At 49.6% G+C, this 21388-nt stretch overlaps 1 protein-coding gene across 1 annotated transcript in view; it reads left to right on the top strand.

Moving 5' to 3' along the window:
* The window catches only part of LOC137474548 (arf-GAP with dual PH domain-containing protein 1-like), a 177282-nt gene extending 169364 nt beyond the window's left edge, over positions 1 to 7918 (top strand). Inside the window, exon 12 of the transcript XR_010999406.1 lies at positions 7907 to 7918. The gene's annotated coding sequence lies outside the window, so the exon portion shown is untranslated. The remainder of the gene's footprint in view (positions 1 to 7906) is intronic.
* Positions 7919 to 21388: the final 13470 nt, after the last annotated feature.

Raw genomic sequence — 21388 nt, 5'->3', positions numbered from 1 at the left:
GTTGCCAGTGAACAAGGAGAGCTGAGGGAAGGTGAGAAAGGAAAGTGGAGTCCAGGAGGAGAGGCAGTGCAGGAGCCAGACGGACTGTTCTACCCAGAGAGGGGATCCCATCCCTGCGAACCTGGATGCTCCCAGGGGTGCTCTCGAGTACATGCTTGCTCCCGTAGTTTTGTGCTGCGGCACTGCACTGCTTTCCCAAGGCTTTGCAGGTGTGCAGTGCCACACCGGTGTCTCACCAGGGTAAATGCTGCCACACACACACAAGGCAGCCCGCAGGGGACCCACTGCTCCCTCTCACACCTCACAAATGCGCCGGTGTTTTGAGCAAGGAGCAAACTCATACACACAGTCACTGCTCACCCTGCACTGCAGCACTTGATGCACACATGCATATCCCAGACATCCATACCTGGCATCCACTCCCCGGAGCAGGCACATGCACAGCACCAACACACAAGTGCTCCCCAGAGGCCACTCATTCCTGCGCACCCACCTGCACATGTGGCGCCACATTGTCCAGGTTGCCCCTTCCAGCATTATCCTATGCAGATGGGCTCAGGGCAGCACTGACAGACCCATGTTTGTGTCTTCCAAGTGCCCCTGCATGCCACCACAAAGCTGTGATGTGGCATCTGTTTGAGAGGAACATCGATGTGCGCATGCAAGCATGCATCTGCATCCCACTCAGCTCTTGTTTGCTGTGCTTTCCCAATCCCTTTTCCCCTGTTTAGTCAGTCACAGTACTGCTTCCATGCTTCTGAAGCACAGGAGCAGATGGTTGGCAGGTCAGTTTAGGATGTTGGTTCCCTTCTCCACTAGTGGCTCTCTTCAGCTTCTTAGGTCAGTGCTAAGTGTCTCAGAGATGAAGATCCTCCTTGCCCATCCACACACAACACCTCTGTGTCACTCTCAGTACCTATTAGAAATTCTGAGTCCAAATGCCTCTTTAAATTGCCCTTATGACCGTACTTTAACCCAAGTAGCACTTCAGGTCATAGTGGCTTTTCTAGGTTTGGCAGTATCTGTTAGCTTTGAACAAATGAGGCAGCTCTGTCTCCACTCTGCTTTGTACATGTGCCTTGCTGAGACCCAGAAGACTCTCTCACTTGTCCCCTTTCAGCCTAAATTATTCATCTGCTGTAATGCACAATGGATGTTTGTGGGAAGAGGCATGCAGGTACAATTGAGCGCAGTGCCGAGGCACTGACGTTACTAACCCGCTGAAATTGCCTCGATGCACAGGCCATGCTTAGCTGAGAGAGACAGGAAATTTCTGCTCCTTCAAAGCACTTCAGAAAAGTGTATGGTGGTGGCACTGGTGAAGGCAGAGGGGTAAAGGGGCTGTTTGGGGCTGAGGTGGCAGTGGGGGCTTCCCTACATGTTTCTTCTGGCTCCTCTGATGCTGCCACATGGACATGGATGTGGTGCGAGCATGGGGAGATGGGAGTGTCCTGAAGTAGGTGGCTTTGAGGAGGTGAGAGTGGGCATGCCAGAGTGTGGAAAGTATACATGAACTGGGAAGGGGCTGAGGCTGCTGGGGCACGTAATGTGTGTGAGTGCAGGGAGCTCCTGAAAGAGGCCATTGTGCTGTACTACACTGAGCTGTATCCACGTGCTGGAAGCCCATGCTGTCCAATAGCACAGGAGAAGAGCTTATGGGACTCCTTTCACACTTCCTCCATGTGGCTGGGGCTGGACCCGAGTGCAACCCCTGCATTGCCTGTGTCTAAGCCACGCCTATGCCAGCCTTTTTTCTGCCTGTGAGCTCTTCCTTTTTTATCTGTGCCACCACTGCTCCAGTGATCCCAGTGCAGCCATGGACCCCTATGCCATATAACATGCAGCTGCTCTTCCCCGCTGCAAAGCCCATGCTTTCCCTTGCCTCTCCCATTTCCCAGGGGCATACAGGTACGCTTGCTTGCCCTGATGTCGAACCCTGATTGTTGTCCATCATCGCTGGCAGCATCACGCTGTGACACTGCTGAGCTTGTTAAACAAGCCCGGCGGAGTGCTCGCTGTGCTGTCCCTGGTGCTGGGCCGATCTCCCTTCATTCCCTTGCCCCTTCTTACCCACCCCGTGTATCTCTTTGTCTTTCCTGGGGCCTGGGGGAAGCCAGTGCCTTCCTGGCCAAATCTCCACTTCCCATAAGGGTTTATGTACTTCTCTGCCACGCTTAGGTTTTACAGTCACATCCCCTGATGCCACTATCAGCCAATTTCAGAGCACTCGGGGCTGGTGGGACTGCGCACTCTTTGCATGCAAATTATGCACATCTAACACCAGAACGGAGGGAAAGAGAAGGGATGAGTGTGGCTGCTTTTGCAGGCTTTCTGCTCCAGACACTGCCCCTTGGAGTGGCAACTCCAGTCCGTGGACAGACACGTGGGAGATTGTAGAATGCGCAGAATTAGCAGAAGTGCAGAAAAAAAGGGGAAAATCTTACTCAGAGATGGAGGCAGTTAAAGCAGATTTGGTGTGGCAGTGGAGTGTGTGTGTGTGAATATGCACCTGTGCACTTACACAGAATAACAAAGCTGTCTCCAAAGTGAGTTCCAGCTTCATAATTTTCAAGAATGTCTTTTTTTTTTTTGGGTGAGTGGTGCTGGCTGGCTGTGTTTCATGACTAGTTTTTGTTTGTCTGCTTGTGTTGGATGTTGATGAGTATTTGTGTTTTCCATGTGACAGAATATGTCTGGTGGTTGCTGGGGCTAATGTTTAGGATACAGAAGGATGCTACGCCACTGTGTGGGATGAGTTTAGGTAGGTAACAGTATCTGATACAATCAGTTTGTATGCTGCAGGCAATTCATAAGCAGAGTATATTTGTGTGTGATATACAGCCACTGGTACTTGCTTGACTTATGTTTCTGAGTGCATGAGGATGTTTTATGTGCCCTCATTTTCTTACGTCATTTGCTAGTGTGGTGTTTGCACTGACATGGATGTGTGCGTGTGTACACGGCACTTTTTCTGGTCTCTGCTATGGAAGTGGGCTCATTAAATGCTGTGTGTTTGTGCAGTGACAGTTTTGTATAAGGGGTCAGGAGCTGGTGTGTGGTAGTCATGTTTGGGTCTTCTGCGTGCATTTGCACAGGGATCACTATTTGCTGTGCTGTATAAAAATGTTTTTGCTTGTACTCATAGGAGTGGTGGAATAGGCTGGGTGGAGCTGATGTGGTGTTGTGTGATGGTTATCTGAGTTATCACGTGTGCATCTTAATACAGATGTGCAACCTTGTAGGTCGGTGCAGGGTGTATGTGGAGAAGCACCTCATCCTTTAGAGGAGCTCTCAGTTTTTAGGGGTTGTATGCAAGGTGGTGTGGAAAGACCAGTGAGTAAATGTCTGTGTGTGTGTCCAGCACGTGTGTGTGTGTCCTGAGTGTGCAGAGTGTCCTTGCAGGGGGCATGCCTGGGTGACTGTGTGGGCTGGGAGGTGGCGTGGGTGTGTGTGTGTGTGGCCGTGTGTGTAAGCACACTTCACCTTCTCCCAGTGCAGCTCTGTCAGCACCTTGCCCTGTGCTGGGTCAGGTGCTCTCTCCTTCTGTGTGCAGTGGGGCAGCCAGGCATAGCACACAGGCCGATCTCCTTCCATGCTTTCAGTCTCTTTCCATCTGGCTGTCTGTCTACTCTGCTGCCCGTGTCCAGTTGTCTGTTCCCATAATCACCGATACGCCTTGACTAGCTCACACCCTACACTGCCTGTGGACTCAGCAGCTGTGCATCTCTCCGTCCCTCCCACACACACACATTCACACACCCTGGATCTTCATATGTGGCATATTCAGTTGCCATTGGAAACCTAAGAAAGAAGTGAATCTACCCTCCAAGTCTTAAGCTGGTGGTTTTTTTCCTTTTTTTTTTCCCTCCCCTTTCCTCCTCTCCTCACAGAAGGCAAAGTCGTTTGCAATGAATCCATGGCAGCTTCGATCGAGCGGTGAGCTGGAGCACCTACTCACAGGCCACTCCTTCATGTGACTGAACAGAGACCTTTCCCAGCACTCGCCAAGGAGAGCAGATCCCTGGATTTACCTCCCGCGCACCCGGGCACCCCCGGCGCAGGCACTGCGAGGTAAGCCAACCTCGGCACCTCTGTCTGTGCCTCTCTCCATCCCACCCTCCCTCCCTCTCATTTCTCGTTCCCCAGAGGTGTGAGGGAGGAGAAGGGCAGGGGTTTCTGCTATGCTGTGAACAAAATCTAGGCTTCATCAGCGCCCTCCCCACAATGGAGAGCTGCTCCGTCCCCTCTGAGCCCCTTCCCTTGCGGCTCTGCATGCGTGTGCGGGGAGGGGTTGTTTGCAGAGCAGCCGAGGGATGCGCTGCGGGTCCCCCACGCGCAGTCCTGAGTGCATTCCGCCCCCTTCCCACCCCTCCCTGGGCACACACCTGTCTGCTCTTCTCCATTCGTCATTTTCCTCCACCTCCCCTATCTCTCGGGAGAAGGGGCAGCCAGGCTGACTCTGCTGCAGCCTGGCCAGCAGCAAAGCTGGGCTCCGCAGCCCTGGCCTGGGTCACCTCAGGGATGCAGCTTGCAGCGGAGCAGAAGTGGGCATCATGCTACCGGGAGTGGGCCACAGAGGGGAGAAGTCCCCCTCCCTCCTCATCTCACAGATATTTTGGGGATTCCAATTCCCCATGGAAGATGCTGGCCTCCATTTCCTAGCCAGGTACCTCCTCTGAATACCCAGCCCAGCCTGCCACAGCTTTTGGGGTGATGGGCATGCTCTTTGTCACTGCTTTTCCGCTGTTCCCTGGTGCTCCTTCTCAACTGGAAGGGATATTTTCCTACTGGAGACAGTGTGTTTCATAAGCTGGGAACGCCGTGTGCCCTGCACAGGCAGTGAAGGGGCCCTGTGCTGAGCCTGACCCATTTTGGGGCGCAAAGCTCTTGGGAGCACCTGAAAGGGCCTCCTGCTGCCTGGGGCTGCCCTCAGTGCCCCTTTCCTCGGCTCCCCTGCAGGGAAAACAGGAAGATCAGCTGCACTGTTTCCATGCCATGTCTCCGTGCTGCTGGAGCTGCTGTGGTGTGGGGGTGGGAGGGGAGTGGGAGCAGCTGTTTCTCCCAGTGCCTGGGCAGGCCCAGACGTGCTGCCAGTCCTCAAGGAGCATGAATGGGCCTGGAGATGCCTATCCCCAAAATAGACCCTAAAGCAACGAGCTGCTGGGGAAGTAGTGGGTAACCTCAGAGGAGTGGATTTTAAAGGGAAGGTCTGGGAGTTTGCAACCTGCCAGGCTGTGGTTTCAGGCTCTGAACAGACTCTGGCAGAGACCAGAGTTTTTCCGAGTCAGATTTTGGGGGCTCTTGTGTTTCTCTGAGGGGAAGGGACTGGCAGGGTCTGTGCTATTGTGCAGCCCCAACAGTGATGCTGGTGTGGTGTCCCCTAAAGGAGGTGATGGGTTTCTCCCCTCCTGCCCAGGTCCCACCTGGTGATGCTGACAAGGAGGGCACATCTTCCACTGCATCTTCCAGTGCATCTCTCTGCTGCCTCTGCAGGACCCTGCCATCAGTTTTCTCCATCTGTAGTTCCTCAATGCTCCCTGACCCACTACTCCAATACCTACCCTTCTACAAAAACTGCTGCCTTTGACTTCTCTTTGCTGCCTCTTGCTGTTTTTCTTCCTTCTCTGTGGTGCCCTGAGCCCTACTTTTCCCTCGTTCAGCACCTGTTCCTCACTTCTCCTCCTTTGTGACCACCATGCCGGGCAAGCTTTGGTCAGCCTTGGGAAGGGCTGATGCTGCCTAGTGGGGTTGTTTCTGGATGCTGGTGCCAGCTGATGATACTGTGAAGTGTTCCTTTCTCCTGTGGTTCACACCCTCCAGTGCATGCATGTGTGTGTTGTGGGTGACAAGTGACCGTGGTGTTGTTGATGTGTCACTCTTCCTCCTGGCCGGAGCCTGCCAGGGAGTGTGCCCGTGCAGTCACACTCGGTGTCATTGTTGGGGAGTTTGCAGAAAGCAAGCTCTTCCCATATGGAGCCTCCAAAGTCATTTGGCACTGGTTAAATTCCTCAGTCCTCTCAGGACATGGCTTTGGCACTGACTCAGGGTGGACAAGACAATAAATCCAGCTCTAGGGAGCTTGGTACTGGGTCAAAACTGCTGCAGCTACATGGTAGAAAATGCTGATCCAGTATGAATTCACTCTGCTGTTTGAGATTTGTTTAGAAAACAATGCTGGCTTAACTCTGTACTGGCAAGATTTATGTTGTGTTGGGTATTATCTGTCTGCACAACCCTCTCTTGGTGCTAGCTCGGGTGCTGTTTGTGTGCCACATCTGGCACGTGCTCCGGATCATGCATGCTATGGCTAATCTGACAGATGTAATTGCACGCTGCAGCCAGCCTGGTTCAGTCCCTCCTTGTCAGGCAAGCCAGTCTGAAAGAGGGTTAAATTACAGTCTGGGAACAAGCCATATCCCACACCAGGTAGATGCTGGAGAGGATGGCATTGGTTGGGAGGAGGGCAGGCATCATGCTGAAGAGGAAGGGGAGGGAAGCATTGTCTCAGTAGGAGGATGTTGTTCTCCAGCCCTGACCACTCTACAGCTCAGTGCACACGGTCCAGGAGAGGCATTATCATTCCTCAGAGGATCATGTTGGCAGAAAATGGGGTTGCACCATGGACGGAGGCCAAGCCAGCCCCACTGGAGGCAGGTGCTCATTTGGGACAGAGAGTATGAGTGCAAATCCTCACTGTTATGGAATTTGTTCCAGGTCTGTCACTCAGGTGCTTGTCTCGCTGAGGGAGGTCATTTTATTTGTGCTGAAGAGCCAAAGGCCAGGAAGGTGGTGAGGGGTGATTTGCCTCATGCTTTTGTGTGGATGTGTGCAAGTTTCTGGTGATTAGGAGAATTTGTTGACCAGGTTTAGCAGTCTGAAGTCAGTTTTACTACAAAACCCAGCCAAATGAGCTTTTGGAGGTTAAAATCAAGAGGTGACACTGTCTACCAAACCTTGTTGCTAAGGGTCCTAATCCTAGCAAACTCTCACACTGGTCACCATGCTGTGCCACAGCTTCCCCTACCTTTACATGGAACGGGCAGTAGCCGCAAACACAGTGGGAGAGGAGGGATTTGGGGAGTAGGGATGTGAAGAAGCAATGCTTCAGGCTGCACAGAGAGATGCTGTGGGGAAGGGAGGTTCAGCCTGTGGACTCTGCTGACATGGCTGAGTGCTGTCATTCGCAGGGGGCTGCATGCCGGAGGAGAATCCATAATGACCAGGGGGCTGCGTGCCAAGGCTGAGGCAGTGATTCACTCAAGCCTCTGTTTGTTTGGGAAGAGAAAGGGAGTTTGTGGCTTGTCACTTGGGAAACAGAGTAGAGATTCAGTGTAGAAGGACAGGCTTCTTGGCTGGGCCTCCCTGAGCAGCCGTGCCACGTGTCTGTGTGTGTCAGGGGGCTAAGGGGACCCTGGTACCGGCCATGACTGGCAGCTGGCCATCCCCAACCCCCGTCATTTCACCTCCCCCTTGCACCTTCTGCACAGCCACTGCCAAGCAGCTGAGGACAGCCCTGAGACACCCACACATGACAGACCAGTGCATGTGAAGAGAGGGAGACAAGTTAAAAGCCTTGCTAGAAGAGCAGCTGGATGGGATTTGTGCTACCTCCCTACCTGGTTTATACCCTGTGCAGTAGAACAGCATCTGTGTGAGTGTCCATATTGCTTCATTCCAGCCCAAACAGGCACCTTCAGCAGGGCTGTGTCTGGTGTGTGGGGAGTCTTTTTGGGCTAAGTTGGAAGAAGACCTCTTTCTCCCCCAAGTTCCTTCTCTATCTCATCCCACTGTGAGCCCTCTCTTGCTTCGTGGAGGTGGAGACCTGCAGGCAGTGGAGGGAAGTGTTGCAGAGGGAAAGGGGACTCACAGAGCATGGAGAGGATGCAGACACTGAGATGAGAAAGAGGGAGGACCTGAGAGAAAAAGGACAGAAACAGCAAAGAAAAAAAGGGATGGAGAGGGAGCCAGAAATGTCCCTGCAGTGACAATGTGGTATGGAAGTATCTTATATTGATATTACAGACTAGAGTTTGACCTGACCACATTTGTACTGGGCAGGGATGTGGTCTCAAAAGCTCTGTGGCAGGACCAGCTCTGCACAGTAAACTGCTCATCTTCTATTCACCTCCTTCATTAAGGGAATAGCCAGCCCGTGACTGTCCTGCTTTGAGATGCCTTCTCCTTGTGCATGTTTTTCTGCTCCTGATATGGAGGAGGCAACACAGCTGAGAAACCCTTCCTCATGTCCTCTGTCGTCCTGGCCCTCACCCCACGGAGCCAGAGGAAGTGAATGTGCTGCCCAGCATTGCTGAGAATTGCCTTGCTCTGTACTGGAGGGATGTTGGTGAGGTCTTAGAAAGAGGCACAGACTTGCCTTTAGGTGGCTACCCAGAAAAACTTATGGCCACATTACCCCACATAGGCAGTGTCTGCAGAGAATGACTTCAACAAGCTACACAATTTTTTCGACAATTTTTTTCTACTTTTTTTTCCTACAATTGCCCCATCAACATTCCCCACAAGAACTGAACAGCAGCAATTAAATAAGAAGGATTTATGGAAATTTCTCTTCCTTTTTTACAAAATATACATGAATAGGTGTCTGTCAGATAAGGTAGGTATGCCAGGTCTGTCACAGGGTAAGTAGGTAGGTAGGTAGATTTCATACAGATGTTCTAAGTGTCACTTTAGATGGAGGTGTGATGGTTTCCAGAATGACAGTGTTGGCTTGCAGGCAGGTTGGCAGGTGAACATGTATCCACAGCTGGTTGCATGTTCATTGTGACATAAATCTGTGGGTTCTTCTTTTCCATCTCAAGCTTCCTCCCTGACTCCCTGTTGCAGGACCAGCAGAAGGTATGGCTTAAAGTAAGTGGCACATCAGGGCCACGGGACTGTGCCCCAGTCTTAACCGCCATGCCTTTTAAAGCCAGCCAGCATGGTGAAATCTGTGGAGAACCAGTCTGGCACAAAGGGAGAAACATTCATATAATGGGGCTACTTATTTGAGTTCTCCAGCATTGCCCATTACATTTCATGTCTTGTGGCTGATGCAGTTGAAAGGCAATCACTGGAGCTAACAGCCCAGCAATGTTCTGCTCACCTTCTGATTTACTTCCTTTCATCCCCTCTGGGTTTCATCTCCTCCCAGGTTCATGCATCCCCCAGCACTGAGGTCACTTTCTTTTCATCACACCTTAGGCTGAATATAATCAAGCTAGTGCTGTTCCTGCCCTGAATCTTCTGGGGTCAAGATGGAAATCACTATTCAGCAAGAGACCCAAACAAATGAGCAAAACTAGCCTGGTTGGTCAGAACAGAGTGGATGTTATCCAAGAAAACTTGCATTGATCAATTCCAGTCACCTCCTGTGCTTAAAGTGACTCAGTATCTCCATTTTTAGGATGTTGCTGGGGAGCTGAATTCTCTTATGATTTCTCTTGTATCAGCTGTCCCTACCAACAGTATTTGTGAGATTCTTTTCCTATATCTGCTTAGATGAGTATCTGTTGGAAAATATGCTGGTAGAAAAATGGGCGCTGGCACAAAGCAACTCATAAAAAACCCACAAACCCAGTGAAAAAAAACCCCAACAACCACAAAACCTCCGCCCCCCCCTTTCCCTGAACAATAAGTTATCAAGTCCAGATGGTTAAATCCGAGAGTTTGGAAGGAGCTTAAGTGATTGAGCTGCTAACAAAAATATGCAATCTCTTGTGGAAAAAAAAGCTACTGATTCGGGGAATTGCAGAAGACCAAATGTTGTACCTATATTTAAAAAAAAGGCTTCAGTGATGATCCAGGGAATTAAAGATTAGTAGGCTTTGCATCTGCATCTGGTAAACTGGTGGGAATGATAATTAAAAAGAAGTGCTTGAAGACATCTGGAAGATTGTGGTCTGATAGGGTCTATCCAGCATGGGTTCAGCAGGGGAAAACTGCATCATGCTAATCTCCTACAACTTTTTGAATGTGTCAATAATGCAGTGGATAAAGGAAAAGCAAGTGATATAATGTATTTAGACTTCCAAAAGGTTTTTGAAAGATCCTGCACTTGAGCTGCTAAAGAAGCTAAGCAGTCTGTGAGAGACAAAATATTGACATAGATCGAAAACTGAGTAGGAGACTGAAAGAATGAGGGGATTAAACAGTCAAGTTTCACCATGGCAAAAGGTTAATGTGGCCTCCAGGTTCTCTTCTAAATCCCTTGTGATTTACCTTATTGTTTAATGAATTGGAAAGGTGGGAGGAGAGATATGCCATATGGAAATCAGCAGATGAGACAAAATTATTATGTTGGCTGTGGACAGAAAGGGCTGTGGGAAATGCCTGGGAAAGAGAACTAAGTTAAATGATGACACTGTGCTCTGGTGAGTGAAACTGAATGTTGGTATGTTCAAAGTAATGTTTGTTGCAGGGCAGACTCAAAACTCTTTAGATACCCAAAAGGTCCTGAATCAAGAGTATCAGCCAAATGAAAGGGCGAATGTCTTTGCAGAGCTCTGCCCCATGCTGTGATGCCCTTGAGCAGGCAAATCAGCTGTTTTGATGCAGAGGCTGTGGGTAGAGAGGGCTCTGGAAGAGCTCTTGGTACACCTGCAGTGCTGCTTCATCTAGAATTGCAAGCCCAACCCGAGTCAGCCTTTTTCTGAAGGGATGCTGGAGAAATGAAGGGCCTCTGAGGTGATACAGAAAGCCTGTGTACACCCCCCAAGTGAAGATATGGAGGAGACAGGGGTTGTTGGTGTCAGACAGCAGACTGGGAGTGTATAGTGGGAGGAAATAAAATAATGAGACATATGAGGATATCTGTCCTTCCTTTCCTCATCATCTAGGAGTGAAGGAAAGCACAGTGAAATTAAAGTGTATGGGATTTACAGGGTTGAACTGTGGAGGTCTAAGACATGAGAATTTGTCAGGTCCAAGAATTTAGAAAAGTTCATAGTGGATTTGTGTGTTTTGTGGAGAACAAGAGTACCTCAATGAGCTTTAACTAAGGATGAGCCCAGTTTTGGAGCCTGAACCTGCAGGTTCAGTCTTCAGAGCCTATATTAGCCTGCAACTCATAGCAGCAAATAAGAAAATTGAGACAGGAGTACATTGTCCCTCATTTGTCTGCTTTGATGTTTTTCCACCTTTTCTCCCCCAAATTCCAGTGATGTTTTTTCCTGAGACCATGTGTGGGCATTTCTCTGACCTGGAATGGTTGTTCCCTTGTGTACATCTTACCTGCTGGGACACAAGCAGTGAAATTCTTTTCATGTCTAATCATGTTGAAGTCCATAGTATGAAGGAGAATTTTCATCCTCTGAGTTTGAATTCGGTTCTGGGGAAAACCAAACCCCATCCCTGCCACAGAAAAAGTCCAAACCCACCTAAACTCTTGATATTGCCTCAGATCAGAAACCTAACCTGCAAAGTTCCTAGACATTTCTGGGAGATTGCATATGCTTCCATCTTCTGCCTGAACTATGGATGCAGGAATCAGTGCCAGGATAACAGGGCATCCAGCAAATTTTCTAATTTCCAGGCCAAGTTGGAGCCCAGAATTAAAAATCTGCTGGAGCTGAAGGGTCCCTGAGCCTATGGAAACCCTGAAACCTTATTTGATTACTTCCTCCTCTCTTCAGTGTAAGGACCTGAGTCTACAAACATATCTTCCTTGTCCAACAGCCTTTCCTACCCAGGAGCATGGTCCCAGTTCTTGTTCTTTTTTTTTTTTTTTCTCTGAGTCCATGATATAGGATGTTGAAATCTTCAACAGCTTGGCTAACTTAGCCTGTTTGATTTCTAGCTATTTGTGTGTAGCTACAAATGTGTGTGTAGCTACATACAAATCCCAGACTCTTTGGAAGTATGTCTCTTTCCTGGACAGCCCATGAGGTGTGAGCAGAGTGACTACTTGCACAGGGAAATAGATAAAAAACCACTGGGGATCATCTTTGCATGCTGCTCTTTGCTGGATCTCTATGTGCTCTCTTGTATTCTTAGAGCTGTGATTTATTTTGGTGGGTAGCTTGGAGCTGCACCCACCGCAGGTGATGTGGATAGAATGGGAGCAGCCAGGCTTGTGTCCCAGTGCCAAGAGACCTGGGGTCAGTATCACACCTTACCATGTGGTTAAAAGTTCCTGTGAGGCCAGAGGGAACTTTGGCAGTGTGTCAAAGCTGACATCACCACAGCCCCTGCAAACCTCTGGGCTGGAAGCAACATCTTCAACACCACTCCTGGAATCCAGGAGCTGGGGACTGTGGGGGCTGAGAGACACTGACGTCACCCATGCTGCATGCCAGCAACCCCAAGGCTTTGGAGATGGCTTGATCATCACTACTCTATTATAGCACCTAAAGAGACCTCTGGGATCAAAAGATGATTGCATCTCTCTGCTCTGTTACAGCAGCCAATGAACCTCCGGGGCCAAAGGATAAATGCACCATCACTGGAGTATTACAGCATTTAGAAACCTCACTCACTGACTCACAGCTGTCTGACCCCTCCACCACAACCACTTTCAATTTGTCTCGGCACCCAGCCACCTTCTCTACTGAGGTGTAGCTGGATAATCCTTGTGCTTTTACAGTGCCTGCCTGTGTGCAGCTCTGAGGTGAGACCACACTATCTTCTCACTTATTTTGGTACCGGGGGAGTTCTGGTGTTGTGATGCATTTGCCAGACCTTTACTCTATGAATGCAGCAAAGCAGCACTGAAATAAACCATTTCCCTTTAACACAGCATCTGTGAACCTCTGGTACTGCTTTGCTGTAAGGTGATCTGCTTTTGCCTGGTACAGGGAGGGGGCTCTTCTCAGACTGTTAGAAGTGTTTCAGAAGACAGCTCAGCCCCTGGCAAGAGCTGTGTTGTACCAGCATCTCAAGCTTACTAATGGCAAGGGGGATACTTTGAATGTCTGGTCAGTGATCCTGGCATTTAGAAAGCATGAATTAATTTCTCAGACACCCTAGAGAGGTGGAGTTCTGTCATGTTATGAACCTGACTTGTAGATTCTGGGGAAAATCCTAAAAGCTTTTGGTAATAGAGGTTTTAGTGAGTTTAATGCCGATGGAATTAAAAGTCTCTAGGCACTCATTGTGAATGGATTTACATTGGGGAGATTAGAAAAGGGAAAACATTATTGGTGTCCAGGAAACTCAGGAGAGCAGCTGTCAGCTGGTTTAGACGGAAAGTTCCCCAGTGGGCAGGTGCCCTGGCAGCCAGACAACTCACACGCACCCCCTGTGGGGCTGGCTCGCACGCTCACGGGCTGGGGACACGTCCCAGGGCCACTGTTGGCATGCCACATGTGAACATTCACAATAGGATGTTTGCATTCACCAGTTTTATGGACACACTGAACAGGCTTTAACGCAGGAATGGTCTCTTCATTTTGGCTGGCACGTCTTACACAAAGACCCATATGCCTCACTCAGGGGCTGCTGGCTTTCCCAGCATGTTCATTACTGTTCACCCCTGCTGAGGAGCACGGAGAAGAAATACCTGCCCTCCTCCCTGCCCACAGACACACCACTCTGTGCAAAGCAGTCTCTCGCTCATGGATAGGCCTTTTACAGCCCCACTTTCTTCCCAGCAGAAAAGCACCTGGTGTGTAGCTGTGAAATGTAACAATGAAGCACAGTTAAAGTGAACACTGGGCAGGATCCTTGTGGAATAATTTTGTAGTAAATTTGGCCAACTCACAAAATCCACCATTTTCAACTTGTCTTGGAGGCCTGGGGAGGCATCTATATATTGGCCAACTTCTGCTCCTCTTCCCCAGGCCTCAGTGTTTGCCACTGCTGAATAAAGCATCCTGGAGAGGCAGATGGTTCTTCCCTGTGCCCTTAGACAAGTATGGCATGATCCTGGAGGGTTGGCCTTTCTTGGACTTCCCTGCAGAGGCTGGGTTGCTAAGACTGTGCTCTTTGCTCAGGGATCAGAGAGGCAACAGAAGAAAAGACACCAAGAGACCTATGGGGAGAATGAGAAAGGTTACAGCCTTAAGTACATGAGCTAGTTATGCTCCTCTCGGGAAGGCTCCAAGAGATGCCGTTCCCCTTGTTATTTCTCTCCAAAGTTCTTATCACTTCTTGGTGCACCTTTTTGAGAGCAAAGATCAGGGTTCATCCACCCTGGCCTTCTTCTTAAGTGCTAGATCATCAAAGTGAGGACTCAATTAAAATCCTGTGTTGAAGATCTCTATTTCCTCTGCCACACAGGAGAACTCGCTGGGTGATCAAGCTTTGTTACAGCAGGGAGGGAGCTCCCTGCCCCAGGGAAGATGGGCAGACAGGAGAGCTGGTGCCCTGCCAGGGCATGCAGGTAATAACCTGACTTTATCAACTGAGTGCCCACAATCAAGCCAAGAGCAGAGGTACACCTTTGTAGGGTGAAGATAATGCCTTGTCCACAACACGGAGCGGAGTGCTGGGATTCATGCCATCCCTTTTCTTCCTGCACGGCATGGATTACTGCCTGTTGACTGTGGGGGTCTGGGTGAGAGGGAAAGGCTGCTGGAGTGGTTGATATGCCCTCAAAACAAGGTGTCAGATGTTGAGTGCCAGGGGCAGGGCAGACACAATGTCTCTGATGGCCCACCCAGTGACTGAGTAGGTGCCACCAGGGTGTCCACACACAGGGAGGAGATGGGAGAGAGGAAAGAGCTAGAAAAGAGGGTGAGCAGTCTCAGTGCCTCTCCAGGTGGGCCTTCTTGTGCTGGCAAGAGGTGGTGGGAGTGCAGGGAGTCAGGTAAGGAAGAAAGGGAGTGCAGATGCTCTGTTGGCAAGCTGGCACACCTCAAAGTGGTGTGGAGCCCGCAAGCATTGTGGCCATCAGCCCTTAGCCCTGGGCTTGCCTTCATCAGATGGGAGGTGCAGCTTGGAGAGAAGGGGGGTTTTAAGTAAAGAATAGAAGCAAAAATATTAATATGGTGATGGGGGCTATGGCAATGCACAGTGAGTGCTCAGCAGCGATGTTTCTGCAGGAACAGGAGCTGCCCCTGGAGCTGTGGGCCTAATCTGTGTGGGGAGGTGAGAAATCTGTTGCTGTGACCACTGATCCCAGGAAGGTGCCTGACCTGGCACTCTGATGATCCACTTGCTGCAAATGCCTGCTGGGTATGCAGGCACCTGCCTTTAGATGGGTGCAGAGCCAGGCTGGGCTCGCTTCTGCTCAGGCTGCATTGGCACTGACAGCACCTGTGGATATGAGCAAGGAGATCCACTCTGGAATCCCCTTTGCAAATCACACTGCAAAAATGTTTTTGTTCTTTCTGCATCCTGTGTGAAAGAGCTTCTATCCCACCATTGCCTTTCTTACGGCATCTCTGTTTCTGTCAATTTATCCACAAGTACAAAGAGAACACGAGTACAGGTGGTCCCCCCCATGCCAGACAGATGTGCTGGCTGTTGTAATCAGCTCGTTCAGGCAGGATGTGTTCACTCCCTCTAAACAGTAGTCATTGTCTATTCCCAGGCAGAACAGTGCTTCTGGAGGACATCTAGCACAACTAACTCATCATGACAACCAGCAGCAACTTCAGGCTGCTTTTAGAGAGCTGTTTGTGGAATCACCTCAGCCCTTTAGCACAAGATGTACACTTGCAGCAAGCCCTGCCACTACAGAAAAGAGAGGCTTCTGCTTCCTGTGAGTCCTGTGTCCCTGGCAAATGCTAGCCCATGACTAACGTGTTCAACGCTGACAGGTCAGCGTGAGATGGGAGAAAGGGGATCTTTATCTCAGTGGGATCACTGAGAGCAAGTAGGCTTTGCAGCAGTAAGGATGTGATGAAGTTGTCAGTTGCAGAAGACTGTATGTGGTCTTAAGGCCCTAGATGGGGGCAGGCTCATAAACACCTGCTGGGGCACATTCACAGCTTCCCTGGAGATGGGAAAAGTTATTTGAGGGCAGCTCCTAGGATTTCAAGGATCTGTCAGTTGCTTTCTGGTGATGAGAAAACCTGGCACGTTCCTGTTGGGACTGACTAGTAGAGAGTCCAAGACCTTCATTTGCATGATTAACAGGGTTTATGCTCGCTGTTTTTTCAGGGGCTGTCCTGTGTGTGAAACTGTAGTCTTGCCACAGAGCACTGGGTTGAAGAGCGTAGTGGAGGCTGAGTGTGCCTGTGATTTATGGGAAGATTACAACCTGGCCTGCATAGCCACGTGGATGTCAGCATGGCTTATATTATCTGCACCACGGTGGCATGCTACATTCTCACAACACGCAGAGGGTGAGAAGGGGCAGACTTTTCAAAGGGAGCTGCCTCTGGGCATTGCTATTTTTAACTTCATCCTTGGAGTTGGTGAGCCTGGTAGTGTTGCAGGGTGACATGTATGAAGAAACCTGACACCAAGCTGGAGGACCTATAAGGCTGTATCATGATATTGCCAACAAAGTGATCTGCTTGCTGTTGCTTTGATGTGATCGTATGACAGTTTGATGCTTTATTCAAAGCACTGGTTACAACTTCCTTACCCCTTCTTTCCCAAGCACTTTGAGGCCAACTAATTTATTAATAAATTAGAGGGATTAAAATAAACAGTGCTTTGAAAATCATTAGGCATTCCAAATGCCTGGAAACAAACAGCAGTTGAAGTAAAAATACAAAATGCAAATGGGCTAAGAACTGGGCCATAAAATATTGTATCCTAGCCCTGGGGCAGCTCTGGAAAGAAAAACTTTGTTTTTTTTCCCTTGTGTCTTTGGTTTGGGACAGAGAAAATAGTACTGGGGTTCTGTGAATGAGGAATGGTCCCTGCCCCAATTCCTGCAGTGGTACAGAGCCTGCCCCACCAGTGGCTTTACTGGCTGCAGAACAGAGATGTGGGGAGATGAGGCCACAAGCACCAGCTACGGGGCTGGAGCTAAGGCAAGATCTGAAGGCTACAGACTGGGGACCATCTGGGTGAGCAGCTGTCCTAGGCAGCTCCTTCTGCTACTCTTGGTCCTGACCCTCACCCTCCAGGCACTGAATACCCAATTCTTTCCTCCTCTCAGCTCACTGCCTTTCTCACTCCAGGTCCTCTTTCCCTGTATGAAGACCCAGGGACTGACACAGCCAATTCATGCAGCATCCAGCTCACCTTCCCTCAGTGGTACCAAAGCTGAGCCCCTGCACTGGTGGCCACAGAAGCAGGAATGCTGACTGCTGCCAGAGCAATGAGAGACCACTTTTCACAGTGACCTTTCCTTGTCACCCCAGCATCCTGGCTGGGGTGATGCATTTATTGTTGCCAGCTGCCTTTTTCTTGTCAATCTGTGCCAGTTCACAGACATGCTATAACACCACTGTCCCAGTGAGGAAACGTAGTCCCCAAGGACATCACAAAGGGTACAAACAGTGGATGAGGGTATGGGTGATTATCTGATTGCTGTGTTATTCTGGGTGATGTTTATATGGGAATTACTTGGAAAAGGAAGCTTTTGAAAAATGCATCAGAGCAACACACATGTCTTTGATGTGTTTAAAAACTGGTGTGGTCCTGCTTAAGAAGTGGAAGTAATGAGGGCAATCAGTCTTGGCTCAGTAGGATGATTTTTAGGCCAGAGAAATGTGAAGGAATCACAACTGACTGATTTTCCTGCCCAGCAGAGAACAAGGAGATCCAGTTTTCTAGGCAGTTGTTGGAGGTCCTCTGTTGGTGAATGAGATATTCACCACCTTCAAGACTGAATCCTATCCATACTTGGAGAAGACTGTATTTGTGAGGAGGAACAGGGGTTCAGCTGTGAGAAGTCTGCCTGATTCAGGAATTGCCTGGACCATCTTGAGTTTCTCTTGCGTGACAGACTTCTCAGGCATCACTGGCCAGGGAGAAAGCAGTCAGACAATGAAAGAAAGCTGGTCGAGGAAAAGGCAGAGTCTGTCTGATAATTGAATACTTCTCCCTGCTTGGCCAGCATGCTGTGAGTGGAAGGCATCATGAGGCCAAGTGCCTGCCACTGCCAAGGGACTTCTCCCCTCCACACAGCCACTGGGATTTCTAATCCAGGCTGTACAGGACAATGCTGTCATGTTAGTAATGGTATAACTCTCTTAGCAGTCTACCGGTGTGACAGAGTCACAAAGGGAACAGTGTAGGCTGAATATGCACTCATGCTTGCTAAGCCTGTAATCCCAGCTTTGATTTTCTCTCCCTCTTCATGTTTTTCATTTTCATTTTTATTATTTTTCTTTTTTTTTAATAATAAGTTCAAACTTAATAAGAGTGATTCACTAGTTGCCTGTTTATCTGTCTTTGGCATGGCGTCCCATTTGGATTGCACAGGGCAGAAAGGCGAGGTGCAGGAGGAGAAGGAAGACCTGGAGAGTGTTCCTGTTTCCTCTCTCCATGGAAACTAAGGCTGGTGTCTTTCTGTGAACTTGAATGTCTTGGCTGTTTTCTCCCCTATGGTCAGAAGAGGCTGATGATCAGCTCTGTTCTCCCATTTGATTTTGATCTTTTGTGGGTTTCCTTGTAAAGGTTTAGCAGCTGTAAGCAGCTGATGGGAAGTGTTTGGTGGTCTGTGAGATGGGTAGAGGCAGGCCCATGGGTGCCCTGAACTTTTCTGGCCTGGTTGTTATGCTTGGATGAGGCAAGTGTCAGTGATGGAGCTAAGCCGTTCCAAGGCTGTGTCTTGCAACTGCATCTGAGACTGCGCCTGTACCTCCTTGCGGTTGATCTATTTTCTCTGCAGATCCTAGCAGACCCCAGATGTTCCTCAGCCCAGGCAGCTGCAAGACCTGCTGTAGGGCTGATTCTAGCACCATAATGTGTTTCTGCATCCAACCCCCTTTTGATTCTGCCTGCCTAGGAACCTGACCGCCTCTTCTCAGAAACTGCTCAGGCTGGGCAGCAAGATTCACCATTTTCTTACTGCTGCTGGGCAGTAGTAAGAAAAACCAGGGAATTTCTGGATATACATGTGGAGCCTGTTGCCCAAGAGCTGCTGTTAAGAACTGCCTTGCACTGTCCTTCTTGCTCTGGGCAGTCACTGGCCTCAGCCACACCTCAGCCAGTTTCACCCCAGGTGCTTCTTCCAGGGTGAGCCTCCTCCCTCCTTGTCTCCAGTGGCAGGCACAGCCCTGCTGAACTGCTCTGGGCTGCAGGTGGCCGTGCTTGTGGCTGGGTGACACTGAACATGGCAGACATGGAGCAGGTCATCTGAAATAAGCAGTTAAATGTGGGCTGCTGCACAGGAGGACAGTGAACAGGAGAGGGCAGAAAGGTTAGAAAAACTAGCTTTAGTTTAGTTAAAATGAAACAGTTGTGGAGCAGCATTAGAGTAGTATTAAAAGCCTTCTGCTTCATCTTGGTTAAATAATGTGTACTTGTGATTCATCGTGGCTGGACTGATCCTGACTTCTAAAGAGCTGTGTCCAGGTGACCCATGTGTGGTGCTGAGACTGCCTGGCATAGAGAAGACAGCTCTGTCTGAAACCAAGGGAAGCTGTGGGGCATTCTGGCAGCTTGTGGGGTGGTGAGTGATGGCAGGCAACATGCTGTCGTGCAGGATCAGTGAAACACTGCTCATCTCTCAAGCCGTCTGCTTCTCTTGCTCTTTGTGAGCCACTTCTCACCTTTCCTTTTCATGTGCTCATATCACCTCTCTTTTCTTTCCCTCACTTTCTCTGTGTGGTGCATGGCCCAGTGACTGTAATCCATGATAACCCTCTATTCTCCATTTTCTCTTCCTCACCACCTTTCTCACTCATCCTTTCTTCGTGTCTCTCACTAACACTCTGTTGCTCTCCCTGCCAATTTATTCTTCTCTTTTCTCCCACACTCTGTCCCCGTTTCATCAATCTCAGCACAGTCCTGTTGCTCACCAGAGCTGCTGTTTCATGTTTACTTTGGTGGAGGGAGGGCAGGCAGGTATGAGGGTAAGGTAACAGGTAGGAAGCAGGAGAGTTGAACTGAGACCTCCTTTGGTGACCATGGCTGAGTCACGTCACCCATTCCGTAGTCTAGTTCCTTTCCTGTGACACGGGAACACTTAGCTACGAGTGAATCTGCAATGCTTAGAGGTTGTAGGGCCAAGATCTGTGAAGATCCTGGAAGTGGGCTAGAGCTCTTTGGGTGCCTGTGCAGTTTTTGTTCATCTCTGGTGCCCAGCTAAGCCCTTGTGCCCAGACTGACATGATGGAGGTGTGTTCCCAACCCTGCGCGTTGTCCTATACTCAAGGTCTGCCCCACCCACACTTTCCTATGAAATAACTCCATGAGATGAAGTTGACAAGGCTCAGCTATGGAGTTTTGATCTGCAGTGATCCAGAGTTTGTCCCTGCAAATCCCTGGAGACTAACGGCAACTCCTGTTACTACTATAGGTGCTCCCTTTGTAATTCCACCTTTTTCTTCTTTTCTTCCTCTCTGTCATGCTGCTTTCCACCTTTGCATACCAGAGCCTGCCTTGCCTGCTGGCTGCTGAGGGCTGGCCCGGAGCTGCCAGATGCTTGCACCTTCTCAGCTCTCACGGGTAGGAGTTGCTATGGGAGACAGCGAGAAAGAAAAAGTGCCTTCCCCAGCAGCACTAGGAGCCAGAAGTCTTCCATTGAGTGGAGAACACCCCCCTCTTGTGCTCCTTCCTCCCCTCAGCCCCCCTTTAGAGAGCACTCTGCAGAAAGCTGCCTTTGAAGCCCCTTAATTAGTGTCCCGTGTGTCCTGAACGGAGCCCTTCATTACCACCAGCAAGAGGCATAAATTGGCATGTGTTTTAGGTTTGGGCTCAGTGCCAGAATTTTGTTCCAGTTGCCTCTCTCCAAACCGCTCCAGCTTCCCCCCTCTGTGACACACACGCGTGCACACACACATTCACTCTCTGTCACAGAAAAACACACACACACACACAAGGGACCCTGCCAAAAAAGAGATGTCCCCTTTCCATCATCCCACATTTCAGAGGAAAAAAAAAAACAGTGACAGAGGTCACTCTGTTCCCTGCGTCCCCACAGCTTGCTCTTGGCTCTGCTGACCCTTCAGCATATGCAACTGCAGGTTGGGGGTCATTATCAGCCCCAGAGTATCTCTCACAGCCTGTGGATGTGCTCAGAGGGTGCTAATTAGTGAGAGAAGGGCTGATTAGGTTAGAAATTAAGTGTTTATTCTATTGGTTCTTTATCTTTTTTCTTCTTTTTTTTTTTTGTTTTTAATATGTATGCGTGTAAAAATAGGCCAGATGGAGTCTCAGGAATAATGAGAGAAAAGGCAGCCAGGAGTCAAGGGGGGTGAATCTGTATCCTGTCTCACCTCTCCTGCACACCCTGGGTAGACAGGCGTTCTGCAGACCCACAGCATTCCTGCAGCACACCAGCAGCCGCCACACATTCCCTGTGGCTGTCCTCGTTGGGATCGAGCTGGACATCTCTCTGCACAATGTTCTGTAGAAGCTTTTCATACCTGGAGAGCCTCTC

Source organism: Anomalospiza imberbis, chromosome 5 (genome assembly GCF_031753505.1).
Source record: "Anomalospiza imberbis isolate Cuckoo-Finch-1a 21T00152 chromosome 5, ASM3175350v1, whole genome shotgun sequence".
NCBI classification, from domain to species: domain Eukaryota; kingdom Metazoa; phylum Chordata; class Aves; order Passeriformes; family Viduidae; genus Anomalospiza; species Anomalospiza imberbis.
This window is presented reverse-complemented; position numbering and strand designations above follow the sequence as displayed.